The sequence below is a fragment of the Podarcis liolepis genome (genome assembly GCF_965112155.1).
Source record: "Podarcis liolepis genome assembly, chromosome: 10".
In the NCBI taxonomy this organism is placed as follows: Eukaryota; Metazoa; Chordata; class Lepidosauria; order Squamata; family Lacertidae; genus Podarcis; species Podarcis liolepis.
In genome coordinates, this window is record NC_139562.1 from 13,612,168 (window position 1) to 13,627,144 (window position 14,977).

At 43.9% G+C, this 14,977-nt stretch overlaps 1 protein-coding gene across 12 annotated transcripts in view; it reads right to left on the minus strand.

The window, feature by feature from the left end:
• The window catches only part of SOX5 (SRY-box transcription factor 5), a 766,948-nt gene that overhangs the window by 414,200 nt on the left and 337,771 nt on the right, over positions 1-14,977 (minus strand). The window lies entirely within an intron of this gene.

Here is a 14,977-nt window from a genome sequence, read left to right on the forward strand (position 1 = left end):
CTGGATGTTCTCAATGAATTTGGGCTGTGGTCCACAACCCATTCATGCTGGAGTCCTCCAACTTCACTGACTGATTGACTTTGGTGTAAGTGGATTGAAGACTGTGGGCTTTGTCATGTTAAATTTATGTTGTGTGTCTTTAAGCAGTAAATTACTTGGGCAGATGGAAAACCTGGAGGAACTCACTCAGTTTTGACAACTCCTCCTCTTAGTCTTTTGGCTTTTGTTTTTTTGGCTCTTTTTAGTTACACGGAGAATATTTATATCGGTGCCTGTATTCTGCCTCAGGGGGAGAACTCTACGGAGCATGTGAAATGTAAGAAAAATAAAAATGGTGTTTGGATGCTGGATACTTATGAAGGTAATCCACAGCTTTACCAACGAGTTGCTCCTTCAAAGGATGACCTCGCTCACAGAATCTGGCAAGAGGAAAGAGAACGGGCTGCTTCTGAAGGCATGGCAAGGTGTCATGACATATTTCAGTAAGGGGCGACTTACAGGCAAGGGGACAGAGATCTCCAGCAATGTTTAAAGGTACATTCTGAGATAGATTCAAAATTAAATTGAGTGTGTGCACACACATAAAAAAGCCGTGCTATGATCGTTTGTTATGGCAGTGCATAGTTCAACTAGGGCACTTGCTCCTACAGTAGAGAGAGAAGGCCATTGACTTGGATGGCTTTAAAAGAAGATTGGACAAACTCAACTAGGGCCAGGGACTTTTCAGTATTGGCCCCGACTTGGTGGAACGCTCTGTCACAAGAGACTAGGGCCCTGCGGGACTTGACATCTTTCCACAGGGCCTGCAAGACAGAGCTGTTCCGCCTGGCCTTTGGTTTGGACTCAGTCTGACCCTTATGTTTCCCTCCCCTTATGGTCTTGATTTATTGGGTACTTTAAAATGAGGCTGCATTTGAATTGCATTTCAACCTGTATTTTAAATTGGTGTCCCCCCCCCTGTTTTTCCCCTTATGTTTTTACTGTGATTTTACTGGTGTTAGCCGCTGTGGCGTTTGCCTCCTAGGTGGGTCATAAGGAAAGGGTTAAAATGAGTGTGATGTGATTGGCCAGTGGAAACTGATAGGAGGAGTTAGGGTTAGAGGGGGAGTTGTGTGGAAGTCAGTTGAGAGTTGGGAGTTGGAGAAGGAAGAGGGAGGAATAGTCTGTGGGTTGGTCGAGCTGTGTTGTGAGAGAGTGAGAGGAATTGTTAGGTGGAGTCCGATAGTTGGGATAATCAGTTTGAAGTTGTTAGGAACATTGGGTCAGTAAAGAAACTAAGAAACTGCCAAGAAAAATTAACTGAAACCATAAGCTTGTTCATGCCTATAAAATGAACTTGATTATTTGTTAATATTAACAACTGACTGGACTCTGTGTGTACCCGTGAGAAACGGGTTGGCAGCAGCGAAAAGGCAATCATAGTGGTGGCACAGGGATCAATAGACCATCAAATGTCTGGGGACCCTGTGTGATCGCCACAGCCGCCCTGAGCTCGGCTCTGGCCAGGGAGGGAAGAGTATAAATTATTTATATCTATATATATATATCTATATATATATCTATAGATATATAGATATATAGATATATAGATATATATAATATATAATAATATAATATATAAATAATATATATATCTTTATTATTATTATTATTATTATTATTATTGAGAGGACTATGGATATCTACTAGCCAAGATGACTGTGCTCTGCCTCCATAGTCAGAGGCTTCTGAATACCAGTTACGGGAAACCACAGATGGGGAGAGCGCTCTTGTGCTCAGATCTCGCTTGTGCGTTTCCCGTAGACATCTGGTTAGCCACAGTGAGAACAGGATTCTAGACTGGATTGGTCTGAGCCAGCAGAGTCTTCTTAAGTTTTTGTGGCTACTTAAAAAGAAAACACTTCCTAATAATCCTCAGATTTTCAGGGGCTTTCACTCACGTTTGCTTGAACATGAGTAGAATCCTCGTTCAAGGATAAAGCATAGTCTCTGGACACGGGAAGGTTTCCGTGCAAGTAAACTCCCCCATGAAGACTTTCACCATTCAAGGCAGGGAAGGTTGGGGGCTGGGTGATGCAGAAAGAAAAAACTGGTGGAAGAGGGAGGGCTAGCATGCTCCTAACCCTAATCCTCAGTTTTACATCTCCCACGTTCAGGAGAATGCTGACTTTCACTGGCCAGTCATACGTATGTTCCTGACAGTTAAGAGTCAAGAGTCTCCTCCAGCACCATAATTCAAAAGCATCAATTCTTCGGCGATCAGCCTTCTTAATAAGAACATAGGAAGAACCAGTTGGATCATGTCAATGGCTCATCTAAGCAAAGCATCCTCTACTCACAGGGACTAATCTGTGGGGAACTCACCAGCAGGACCTCAAGCAGAAGAACACTCTCCCCTTGTATGATTTCCAGCAACTGGTATTCAGAAACATTACTGCCTCTTACCATGGAGCATAGTGATTGTGGCTAGTAGCCATTGATAGCCTTATCCAACATGAATTTGTCCCATCCTCTTTTAAAGCTATCCACATTGGTGTCTCCTGTCTTAGTGAGTTCCACAGTTTACAGCTATGTGCTGCGTAAGGAAGAAATCTGAGGGCTTGTAAGGGTACGGGCTGTCCCCATTGTCTTGCAGGCGAGGATCAGTTTCAATTATCCATGGATCCACATGGTTATTTGTCTAGATTTTGTAAACAAGTTTTATATCAGTGCAATTTCTCTTTAAACTCTCCAGGCTCAAGGAGCAGTAAAAGCGATTTTCAGAAGCAAAATCTGCACCACTTTTTGGAATCAAAAGCTCTTACTCCACATTCCCAGAGAATGTCAAGCACATAACCACCTGTGTGGATGGGCTCCATGTATTGGCAATGTGGATTGGCTGCCTGGTGTTGGATTGATAAGGTTCAGGACCCCCCCCCATCCTTAGGTAAAGGTAAAAGAACCCCTGACCATTAGGTCCAGTCGTGGCCGACTCTGGGGTTTGGCGCTCATCTCGCTTTATTGGCCGAGGGAGCCGGCGTACAGCTTCCGGGTCATGTGGCCAGCATGACTAAGCTGCTTCTGGTGTACCAGAGCAGTGCATGGAAACGCCATTTACCTTCCCGCTGGAGTGGTACCTATTTATCTACTTGTACTTCATGCTTTCAAACTGCTAGGTTGGCAGGAGCAGGGAGCGAGCAACGGGAGCTCACTCAGTCGCGGGAATTCGAACCGCCGACCTTCTGATCAGCAAGTCCTAGGCTCTATGGTTTAACCCACAGCGCCACCCGCGTCCCTCCCCCCATCCTTACATGGGTCTATAATGTAGAAATCATAAATGTGAAAAGGCAGCAAGTGTATAACATGCCCAAATCTTCAAAGCAACATTGTTTCACTCTTACGTCCCACTATGACTGATCCAAAACATTTTGCCTGCGATGGATTGTAGTTAATCCAACGTAGAACCACATACTTTTTTTTTGTTCCAGTTCTTCTCTCCGTTTTCTTTTCTCTGTGACACACCATGCCTATTTCTGATTCTTTCAAAAGTTCAGTTTCTTTCTCACTCTTTGTTGATGCATTCTCCTTTTGTTATTATTTCAGAGCTGTGGAGAAGTCATTAGTGACATCATGCCAAAGAAAGGGTGAGTCTCCTGAGCAGGCGAAGGGTTTTGATTCACTGGAAACAGAGTCAATAATTTATCTTAGCTTTCCTCAACCTGGTGTCCTGCAGATATTTCGGACTACAACTCCCATCACCCCCAGCCTGTGGCTGATGGGAGTTGTAGTCCAAAACATCTGCAGGACACCTGGTTGGGGAAGGCTGGATTACCTTGCCTTGTACAAAATAAACCTATGCCTTTAGAACACTATGGCAGGCGCCGAGTTGCAAACTTGCCACCTGCCAGTCAACTTCATAGGGGACAGAGCAACACCCCCATAAGGAAAGGTTGAAGGGTTTGAGACATTTTAGCTTAGAGAGAAGTAGAGTAAGAGGCAGCAGGGCAGAAGTTTGTAAATTCATGCATGACATGGAGAAACTGGATAGAGAAAAGTTTTTCTCCCTCTCTCATAATTCATGGAAAGCCAATGAAGCTGAATGTTGGAAGATTAAGGGCAGAGAAAAGGATTTCTTTATGCAGCACATAGTTAAATTTTGGAACTCTCTCCCCCAGGAGGCAGTGATGGTCACCAACTTTATATACTTTATATATATATATAGAGAGAGAGAGAGTTTTTTAACATATCATTTCCAACATTCATATAACATAACATCTTATCCTATACAATATTTTTTACTTCCGTCAACACCTCTGATGATTTTCCGTTCTTTATCACTTATTCTGCATTTCTTAATTTCTCTATTACTCTTAATTATCACTAACTAATAATTCTCCTCATAGTCTTACTTGTAATACAGTGGTACCTCGGGTTAAGTACTTAATTTGTTCTGGAGGTCCGTTCTTAACCTGAAACTGTTCTTAACCTGACACACCACGTTAGCTGATGGGGCCTCCCGCCGCCGCTACACCGCCGCCGTGCAATTTCTGTTCTCATCCTGAAGCAAAGTTCTTAACCCGAGGTACTATTTCTGGGTTAGCGGTGTCTGTAACCTGAAGCATCTGTAACCTGAAGCGTATGTAAACGGAGGTACAACTGTATTTCAGGTAGTCTTCATTACTAAACTTCTTGCAATCCTACTAGCGTAATCTGTTCATTACTATTACTTTTCAAATAGTTCATATATTTGCTCCAGTCTTCTAAGAATCTCTGGTCCTGCAGGTTCCGAATCCTTCCTGTTAATTTATCTAATTTTGCACAGTCCATCAATTTCATCCTCAATTTGTTGGTAGTTCTTCTCTCCCCCAGGAGGCAGTGATGGTCACCAACTTGGATGGCTTTAGAAGAAGACTGAACAACTTCATGCAGGAGAGAGCTATCAATGTCCACTTCGCCATGGTGCCCATGCTCTGCCTTTGCAACTTCTGAATGCCAGCTGCTGGAAACCACAGGAGAGGAGAGAACTCTTGAGCTTGAATCCTGCTTCTTGGTTTCCACCAGGCATCTGTTTGTCCACTGTGAGAACAGGATGCTGGACTTGGTGGGCCATTGGCCTGATCCAGCAGGCTCTTATTACGTTCATAACTTATTAATTAAAGCAACAACAACAACGCATTATAATGAAGGGATGGTTTAAATAGTTGCTATTACTATTACCTCAGTGATTTATAAGGGATGTGGGTGGCGCTGTGGGTTAAACCACAGAGCCTAGGACTTGCTGATCAGAAAGTCGGTGCTTCGAATCCCCGCGATGGGGTGAGCTCCCGTTGCTCGGTCCCAGCTCCTGCCAACCTAGCAGTTCGAAAGCACGTCAAAGTGCAAGTAGATAAATAGGTACCGCTCCAGTGGGAAGGTAAACAGCGTTTCCATGCGCTGCTCTGGTTCGCCAGAAGCGGCTTAGTCATGCTGGTCACATGACCCGGAAGCTGTACGCCGGCTCCCTCGGCCAATAAAGCGAGATGAGTGCTGCAACCCCAGAGTCGGCCATGACTGGACCCAATGGTCAGGGGTCCCCCCCTTTACCTTTACCTTTACAGTGAACTATATACTGCAGAAAACCGTAGTCCTTAAGCGGTGTACAAAAAGTTACCAAAGTGATAAAACAAATTGAAATCAACCATAAAAACAAGAATAAACCTTGCATAATAATAATAATAATAATAATAATAATAATAATAATAATAATAATAATTAAAAAAAATATCATTATATGCCACCCATCTGAATGGGTTGCCCACCAGTCACTCTAGGCAGCTTCAATCAAATTAAAACAATGAGAAGTGAGGTTACAGGGAACCAGGCAGAGGGCCTTCTCGGTAGTGGCGCCTGCCCTGTGGAACACTTTCCCATCAAATGTCAAGGCAATAAGCAACTATCTTTTAAAAGACATCTGAAGGCAGCCCGGTTTAGGGAAGTTTTTAATGTTTAATGCTGTATTGTGTTTTTAATATTTGGTTGGGAGCTGCCCAGAGTGGCTGGGGAAACCCAGTCAGATGGGCGGGGTATAGATTTTTTTATTATTATTATTATTATTATTATTATTATTATTATTATTATTATTATTATTATTATTATGTCTTAAAAGCCTCTGACTGGATACCCAATGGAGGAGAATCACTGCTCCCACAGGAAAACATTGACAGGCACTGTTTTAAGTGGGAAGCAAGTAGGAATGCAATACTATCTAATGAATTTCTCCAGCACATCCACAAACACAGAGAAACCGATTCCATATCTCTGCAGTCCAATAACGGGGCTGCGAAGGTGTGGGGACACTTTCTGATCGGGTGCACAGACACAGGGAGGGTTCAGGCACATACCAGTTTCCCTCCTCTGTGTATTCACTACAAACAAGACACACTAAGTCCTCAAGTCTAGTTTCAGGCTGAGAGGACTCACTTACACGGTCCTTTGGCTCTTGGGCTAATCTCTGTTAAATCATTGCATGTGGAAAGGGACCTAGCAAGATGTCAAACAATGCTTCCATCCAGCTCAAAAGAATATACGGTAAGATGGATCAAGCCAATGACCATCTAGTCCATCATACTGTTCTCACAGCGGCTGACCGGTTGCCTGTGTGGGTGAAGTTTGTGAGCTGGACATGTGCGCACTCTGTCCACATCCTGATTCAGAGGTAGTCAGAGGCATGATGCCTCTGATGGTGGAGGCAGAACATCATCTTGACGTTGTCTACGCTGCCTGACAATTGCTCTCCAGAGTATCAAACATATATATGCAGCTCTACAGTTGCTCTACCATTGAGTTGCAGCCTCTCTCCTGCCCCCCACAAAGTTCATATCATTGAAACTATGCCTACACAATTCATAGGGTGGCAGTTTTAGGGGGAAGTTATCTTGCACAATTGAGGGACGCGGGTGGCGCTGTGGGTTAAACCACAGAGCCTAGGACTTGCTGATCAGAAGGTCGGCGGTTCAAATCCCTGCAATGGGGTGAGCTCCCGTTGCTCGGTCCCTGCTCCTGCCAACCTAGCAGTTCGAAAGCACGTCAAAGTGCAAGCAGATAAATAGGTACCACTCCGGCGGGAAGGTAAACAGCATTTCCATGCGCTGCTCTGGTTCGCCAGAAGTGGCTTAGTCATGCTGGCCACATGACCCTTAAGCTGTACGCCGGCTCCCTTGGCTGATAAAACGAGATGAGCGCCGCAACCCCAGAGTCGGTCACGACTGGACCTAATGGTCAGGGGTCCCTTTACCTTTATCTTGCACACTTGCTATTATTAGCAGTGAACCTCAGCACCTTCTATAGACTCAACAGTATCAACGGGTTTTTATCCACAGAGCTTCTTTTAAGAGTTTGGATTATAGTACAGTATGAGAGACACGGCACAGCTATTTGAAACTGTTATTTGAGAACAGCACTTGTTAATCCTTGAAATCAGATAAACCTTTGGGGTTTGTTTTTTTAAAAAAGAAAAACAAATCTATAGCACTACTGTTGTGAGCTGCTACACTTCCGATACATGTTGCATGCCTGTTTTGGGAAGGATGCAAAGAACACACTAGAGATAGGTTTCCAAGGGGAACTAAAGCATTTTGCTACTTTTTTTTATAAGGTTTTTATAAAGATAATGTATCAGGGAAATAGAGTGCCCACTTACGCATGGCTGAAAAGGAGGGGGGGTCATGGATTTGCAAAGAGTTTGCATATTCTAATGTGTATGCAGTTGTAGAAAGACTTGCTTTAATTTAAATATAATTTCAGTACTTCTCACCATAGAGAGGAAGGCTGTGAGCAGCTGATCTGTGGGCCTGTTGTGTCTGCTGCCTAAGTTCTCAGTATGGATAGCAACTTCAAGGTCCCTACAGAGGTCTCTCTCTATAAACTGGAATTGGACAGTGTGGTCTTTAAAGGGCTACCCCTCCATTCACACAGTATATGTGCCTTAGAATTGGAAGTGGGTGGGTGCGATTCAGTTCGCATTTAAAGGCAAACCCACCTAACCTGCGCTTTCCACAACAACATACAAACCAAAATACATAACTCCTTCAAAGTTCAAACTTCTTCAAATTTTGCAATGGGGTTTATCTCACCAAGTAATAAAAATGCAGACATTAGGGGAAAGTATGCATATGTTGATGAAGATAACATTAAAATGCATTATATTAGGGGTAACTGCTTAGCAAAAAAAAAAAAAAGTATTAGGGAAAACTGTTACACAAAAGTGCGTATCTGAGGAGAGATTCGCAATAAAATGCTGGGGAATTATCAGAGGACTTTTTTAAAAATCCAAACTGATGTAGAATTGTGCAGAACTGAATTTTAAGGTTGGGAAAATGAGAAACTGAGAGAAATAAAAAACTAAATTATACACTGTGTGATCTACAAGCTGAAGCTAAGTTCACATTTTCCCTCCTCATTCCTTCTTCATTTTCTCCATTGATTGATTGATTGATTGATTGCAATATTTCTGCAACATATATGTACGCAAAGAGACGATAGCTGCATACATTTGCTAAGGATCTGTCTGTGTGTGTGTGTGTGTGTGTGTGTGTGTGTGTGACACACACAAACACACACATTCACATTTATACATTTACTAAGGATATAAATATATTCACATAGTTATAAAAGCATGAAACAGCGCTTCACATAAGGTTGCTCCAGCCCTTTTAAATAATTTGGCTAATCACTAAAATAAAATATCTGTTAGCAACGCAGAGTATTTTTTATCTATGTAGCAAAACAGTTTGGTTTCTGCCTTCATCAGCTGTTTTGATAAAAATTGTGTGTGTGTGTGTCTTCCCTTAGCTAATACAAGCCGTCTTTAACAAGCTATTCCAAATATCTTATGAAGAGAAACAGGAATATCAGTTACAGTACTGTTGGTCCCATCCGTATCTAGAAATAATAATAATTTAAAAGTTTCAGTGCTACTGCCTGTCATTGTAATCTGACTACCCACCAACAAAGGGCCTGTGAGTCCAAGTTCAATAACACTTTTTGAGTAAGCCCTGGGCAGCCATTCCTTCCCATCCCTGTACAGCTTGGGAAGCGGGGTGGGTTTTGTGCAGAAAACAGCTGTCGGGGAACGGGTCAAGCACTCTCACCCTCTTCCATTATCACAGCCTCTTGGGGTTGCTTTTCATGTTAATATGAGTTAGGAGAAGGTCATCTGTAGCAAGCAGACTCTCCTGGGTCCTTGGGTCACCTGCAGGAGCAGTCAGAGGGCTGGTGCGGTTGTGCTTACCTGACCTCTTATCATTGGTGTCACTGAAGCTGACCAGAATGGACAGCAGGAGGGGCAAGGGGGCAGCAAGATCAGCTTGGTGCAAACACAGAAGCCAAGTCCATCTGAGACTCCTGCTGGTATGTTTGCACTGTGTCAGCCTTGCCAACAGCCTCCCCTTTTCCCTCCTGGTAAGCCAGAGCAATGCCAGTTGCCACTGACAGGACATCAGTCTAGTGCTGCTGCCCCAAACCACTGACCACTACTTTGCCTATAACAGGTTGAGAGCTGTAGGACACCACCTGGCCTCTGCTTACAAGCTGCCTGGGTGCCATAGGACATCCCTAGTTCAAGACTCATTTAAAGTTTAAACTAAAACTTTTTAGTTTAGAGAAAATATGATTAAGAGGCGACATGATAGAATTTTGTAAGATTATGCATGGCATTGAGAAAAGTTCTTCTCCCTCTCTCATAACTCTAGAACTCATGGACATCCAATAAAGCTTAATATTGTAATATTTGGGACAAATAAAAGAAAGTACTTCTTCACGCAGTGTATAGTGAAACTATGAAACTCACTCCCAAACCAGGAAGTGATGGCCACCAACCTAGATAGCTTTGAAAGAGGACCAGCCAACTTAATGAGCTGAGAAGAGAGCTCTTGAGAAGAGAACTATTGGTGGCTACTAGCTATCATGTCAATGGGACGCGGGTGGCGCTGTCGGTTAAACCACAGAGCTGATCAGAAGGTCAGCAGTTCGAATCCCCACGAAGGGGTGAGCTCCCGTTGCTCGGTCCCTGCTCCTGCCAACCTAGCAGTTCAAAAGCACGTCAAAGTGCAAGTAGATAAATAGGTACCACTCTGGCGGGAAGGTAAATGGCATTGCTGCTCTGGTTCACCAGAAGCGGCTTAGTCATGCTGGCCACATGACCTGGAGGCCGTACGCCAGCTCCCTCGGCCAATAAAGCGAGATGAGCGCTGCAACCCCAGTCATCCGTGACTGGACCTAATGGTCAGGGGTCCCTTTACCTTTTTAGCCATCATGTCTATTGTCTTATCTGCATAGTTGGAGGCAGTATTGCTTCTGAATACCAGTTGCTGGAAACCACAGAAGGGGATAATTTTAATCCTGCTTTCGGGTTTCCCACAGGCATCTGGTTGGCCTCTGTGACTCGACCAGATGGACCATTGGCTTGGTCCAGCAGTCTCTCCTTGTGTTCTTCAATTTGCAGGGTGGTGTTGATCAGACACCTAGGTCTGAGATTGGAAAAAGTTATCAGTCTATGGCTGAGAGATGCAAAATGTGTTCGATATATACAGCTGTGCCCTTTAAGTACTTCAGTAGCAGTGCCTCACAGCATTTGCTTCCACAATACACTATGAAAAGAGAGAAAGCAAATTAGTAAGATACTGAATGGAAGGGATGGGGAGGCGGGGGGAAGAGGAGATTAAATTCCACTTACTGTGCATAAGTGTTGTGAACACTCTTCCCTACAAGTGTAGGGCATGTTCCACATGCTCGAGACATCTAATACTTCAAGGTGGATTTTCTCCACACCGAAAAGGCAAGGCAAGTTCACCCGGTAACCCTAGATGACAATTTAAGTGCAGGCCAGGCGAGCTTACAGTGCCACAAATTCTTGCGGCAGCATAAATGAAGCTCTTGTTGCAGGTTGCTAATCTCAGGATTCTTATTAAAAATGGATGATTACATGCACTCGCAAATAGCCGAGGCTTTGGGTATTGATTTACTCAGCGTGCAAGTGCCGCTGCCGACGTTATTCTTACAAGGTCTTTATCAAGAGGAAGGGGCGAAAACGTAAGTGAGGGCAAAGATGGGTCAATTGATCCGCTCTCATTTCTCTCCCTCCCCTCCCACCTATCCAAAAGCCAGGTCAACAGTCCAAGCAGAGTGACCAAAAAGCAGGTCTCCTTCCTTGCGACCAGCTAATTTCTAGAGGGGTGTTAAGGTCACACCATTTATTTACTTACTTATAAATAAGTGTTTAGATGCTGCCCTAACACAAAACTTCAGAATGGTATACAGGAACATTAATTCCCCACCCCCACCCCCCCAAAAAAACCCCAGCAGAGTGATCATTAAAATGAATGCCTGCTCACAAACATTTTGCACAATTTCCAAGGCAGGTGAGTATAAAAAGGTCCTCGAGAGTCAACAGTAAGGGTGCCAGCTGAAAGTCTGCTGGTAGAGTGTTACGATTAATTAAATTTGTATACTGCCCTATACCATAGATCTCAGGGCGATTCACAGCATAAAACTTCAAAATGCATAATAAAAATAAGAAGTGTAAACCACAACCATGGGGTGCCCTATGACTTACCCTCCCCTCCACAGAGTCCCTGTTGGAAGAGTAGTATGGCCTTAGCCCCAGCTTGGGCGTTGGGCAGAAGCCACTTTCCCCAGATTCTTTTAACAGGATATCCTTTTCCCATGGAGAGGCAGGCGGAGGCTGCAACCTTCCCCTCCAGCCAAGACCTAGGCTCACCCAATGCCTAACTTCCTTACGAAGTTGTGATGATTGCTACAAGGTAGGCGAAAACCTGACGGCCTGTGCCAATTTGCCAAATGGAAAAATTCCCGCCTGGCCCCGAATATGGTTGCCAACTTGGTCCATAGCAAGGTCATAGCGCAAGAAAGCAACAGGTAAAGGGAAGGTGGGCAGGAGATCAATGAAAAGCAGGGTGGAGCGCCTGGCAAGCAGCGTTTTAATGACCCCTGGGAGCAGGCCCAAGGATCCTGATTGGTTGGGCCTGCTTCAGGGGAACACCCTGCCCAAAGTCTGTCAGCATAGGCCAATTAGCTGGCAGCCAGTCGATCTGGCCTGCCATTTGCTGGATCACTTGTGTGGCTCGGGGCCTGGCCGCAACACCACCCACTGAGGAAGGTGAGTGGGCTTCTTGAAGCAATGGTCTGCCTGTCCATGGCTTGCACTGCAGTACAAGATACTACCACTGCACATAATCAATGAAGGGAGGAACACATCTAATTGGCAGCCACTGGGTTTGGTAATCCCCTATATGTAATATGACCTCAGATGTGTCCAAGATGTGTCCCCATTCTAAGAGATCCTTGGTAAAGGTTATTTGAACCTTAATGGGATCCAGCAAGATAGGCTAGGACAGGCATAGGAAAACTCGGCCCACCAGATGTTTTGGGACTACAACTCCCATCATCCCTAGCTAACAGGACCAGTAGTCAGGGATGATGGGAGTTGTAGTCCCAAAACATCTGGAGGGCCGAGTTTGCCTCTGCCTGGGCTAGGAATTTGGAGGGCAAAGAAGGCTGATTCAGAGAAGATCAGCACCATAAGATTATTGTCAATGAAGCTCCAAATATCCCTAATTTTATATTCATCAGATGTTTTTTCCTAGATCCAAATTTCCCCCAGTATCTTTACTCAGAGATATCAGGAGGAACCTGCTAATGATGAAAAAGGATGGACTGTAGAGCATCCAAGATTTGTGAATACATCCGAGACAGGATAAAATTGTCAACCGTTTTCAGACATAGCAAGTGGATGTGATTTGCCGCGCGGCCAGAGCTGAAAACTCCCAAGAGGAAATGATCTGGAATCAGTGAAGAACTTGTTTTCTTTTATGACAGCCTCAGCCATTTCTATATCTTTGTTGGAAATAACCCATTTGTTTTAAGTGCACCAGGCCCTAGCTAAAAGTAGTAGATTTACTCCCTTGATACAGTGCTCCTTCTTTCTTTTTCTCAAGCGAAACTGCCAGGAAGGTAAATACTGTCAGATCAGACAGGGGTTCCAAGATGCCACAATGACAGCTTCATCTCAGTGTGTCAACACACCAAGTATTTTCTCCTAGCTACCTCTGAGGGTCAGATTCAATGCTTCTCCCACTCCACACTACAGCTCCCCCACTCTCAGTAGCCAGAAACTATTTTGTCGCCCTAAGCGACAGCTTTAGGTTTGCTAAATTAACACGAGCGCAAACACCTATATTTAACTACTCCCCTCTCTCTCTCTCACTCTCTCTCTCTCTCTCTCTCTCTCTCTCTCTCTCTCTCTCACACACACACACACACACACACACACACACAAAGAATTGCTACTCAGAGAAAAAGGGGGAGGAAAAGAAAGAAGAGGAAACAGAATGGAATTAGGAAATTAAGCATAGAGGAAAGAGTTGGTTAGGGTCAACTGTGACATTTACGAAGAGGAGCTTTGTAGTATGTAGATGTGCTGGGGGTAGCAGAGCTCACTTGGGTTGCTGGGGCAGCTGGGGGCGGGAGTTCAAGGATGGCTCACTCGGTGCTGCTACCTTGAATCAGCAACCCCACCTTACGACTTGACCTTTAAAGCCCTAAATGGCCTCAGCCCTGTATATCTGAAGGAGCGTTTCCCTCCCATCGTTCAGCCCGGACACTGAGGGCCAGCTCCGATGGCCTTCTGGCGGTTCCCTCACTGTGAGGTTACAGGAAACCAGGCAGAAGGGCCTTCTTGGTAGTGGCACCCTCCCTGTGGAACACCCTCCCAACAGATGTCAAGGATCCTCTATTCCCTGATCCTCTATACCCTTTTCCCCTTTCCTCTTCTATGAAGAAACCCTTTCTGGGACCCCACATTTAAATTCTTCCCTGGTCTCCTTGCTGGCCCTAGTAGGACCAACTTGGCCAGTCAGCCCTGGTGATCATTTGATGTCTACTGAATGGGGTTTGTTTGTTTTCCCCCCAAAATGACCCCTGAATTTTATTGATATTGATGCTGCATTTTATATTGTATTTTATGCTGTTATATGCTGTTTTTAAGTCGTATTTTAATCAGTGATTTATATTTGCTGTTAGCCGCCTGGAGCCCAGTTTTTAAACTAGGAAGGAGGGGTATAAATATTATTATTATTATTATTATTATTATTATTATTATTATTATTATTATTATTATTAGTATTATTATTATTAGTATTATTATTAGTATTATTATTAGTAGTAGTATTATTCCCATGTCTTGGCGAGAGAACACACGTACACTACACATTGAAAGAAGCATGATACCCCTTTAACAGTCATAGCTTCCCCCAAAGAAACATGGGAAATTTAGTTTGTTGTGGGTGCTGAGAGTCGTTAGGGAGATCTCTGCTTCCCTCACACAGCTCCAATTCCCAGAATTCCCTGAGAAGCGAGAGTGATTGTTAAATCAATTCATTGTTAGTCTGAGAGGTGCAGAATAGATCAGTTTGTTTAAAAAACATGGCCCAAACAAACTTTTCTTCCTATTCTCAAACCACATAAGTTTACTTTTAGGAGTGCCTCTTCCTGCAGGAACCATGAGGTGTTGTTGTTTTTTAAAGAAAATACAAAGACATTAAAATATTTAAAATATGCTATTTTTTATGATTTCATTGAATTCTCTCTCTCTCTCTCTCTCTCTCTCTCTCTCACACACACACACAAAAGGCAAGACTTTAAACACACATACACACACACACACACACACACACACACACACACCCTGCCAAAATGGAGCTCCTGGTTACACTGAAAGGAAAAAGGAGGAACATATTTTAAATATTTACTGCTTTTCTTTAAGTGAAGCCAAAGCAGTTCAAGACATTAAAACATTTATATAACATCAGTTTAAGCGATGATAGAAGCCCACGGTGACTAAAACAACCAAATGCTTTCCTAAAGAAAATAGGTTTTTAACCGTCTCTGAAAGGTCCCCAGAGGCCTGAGCGCCTGAGCTTCTGGGGACCAGGAATTCCACAGG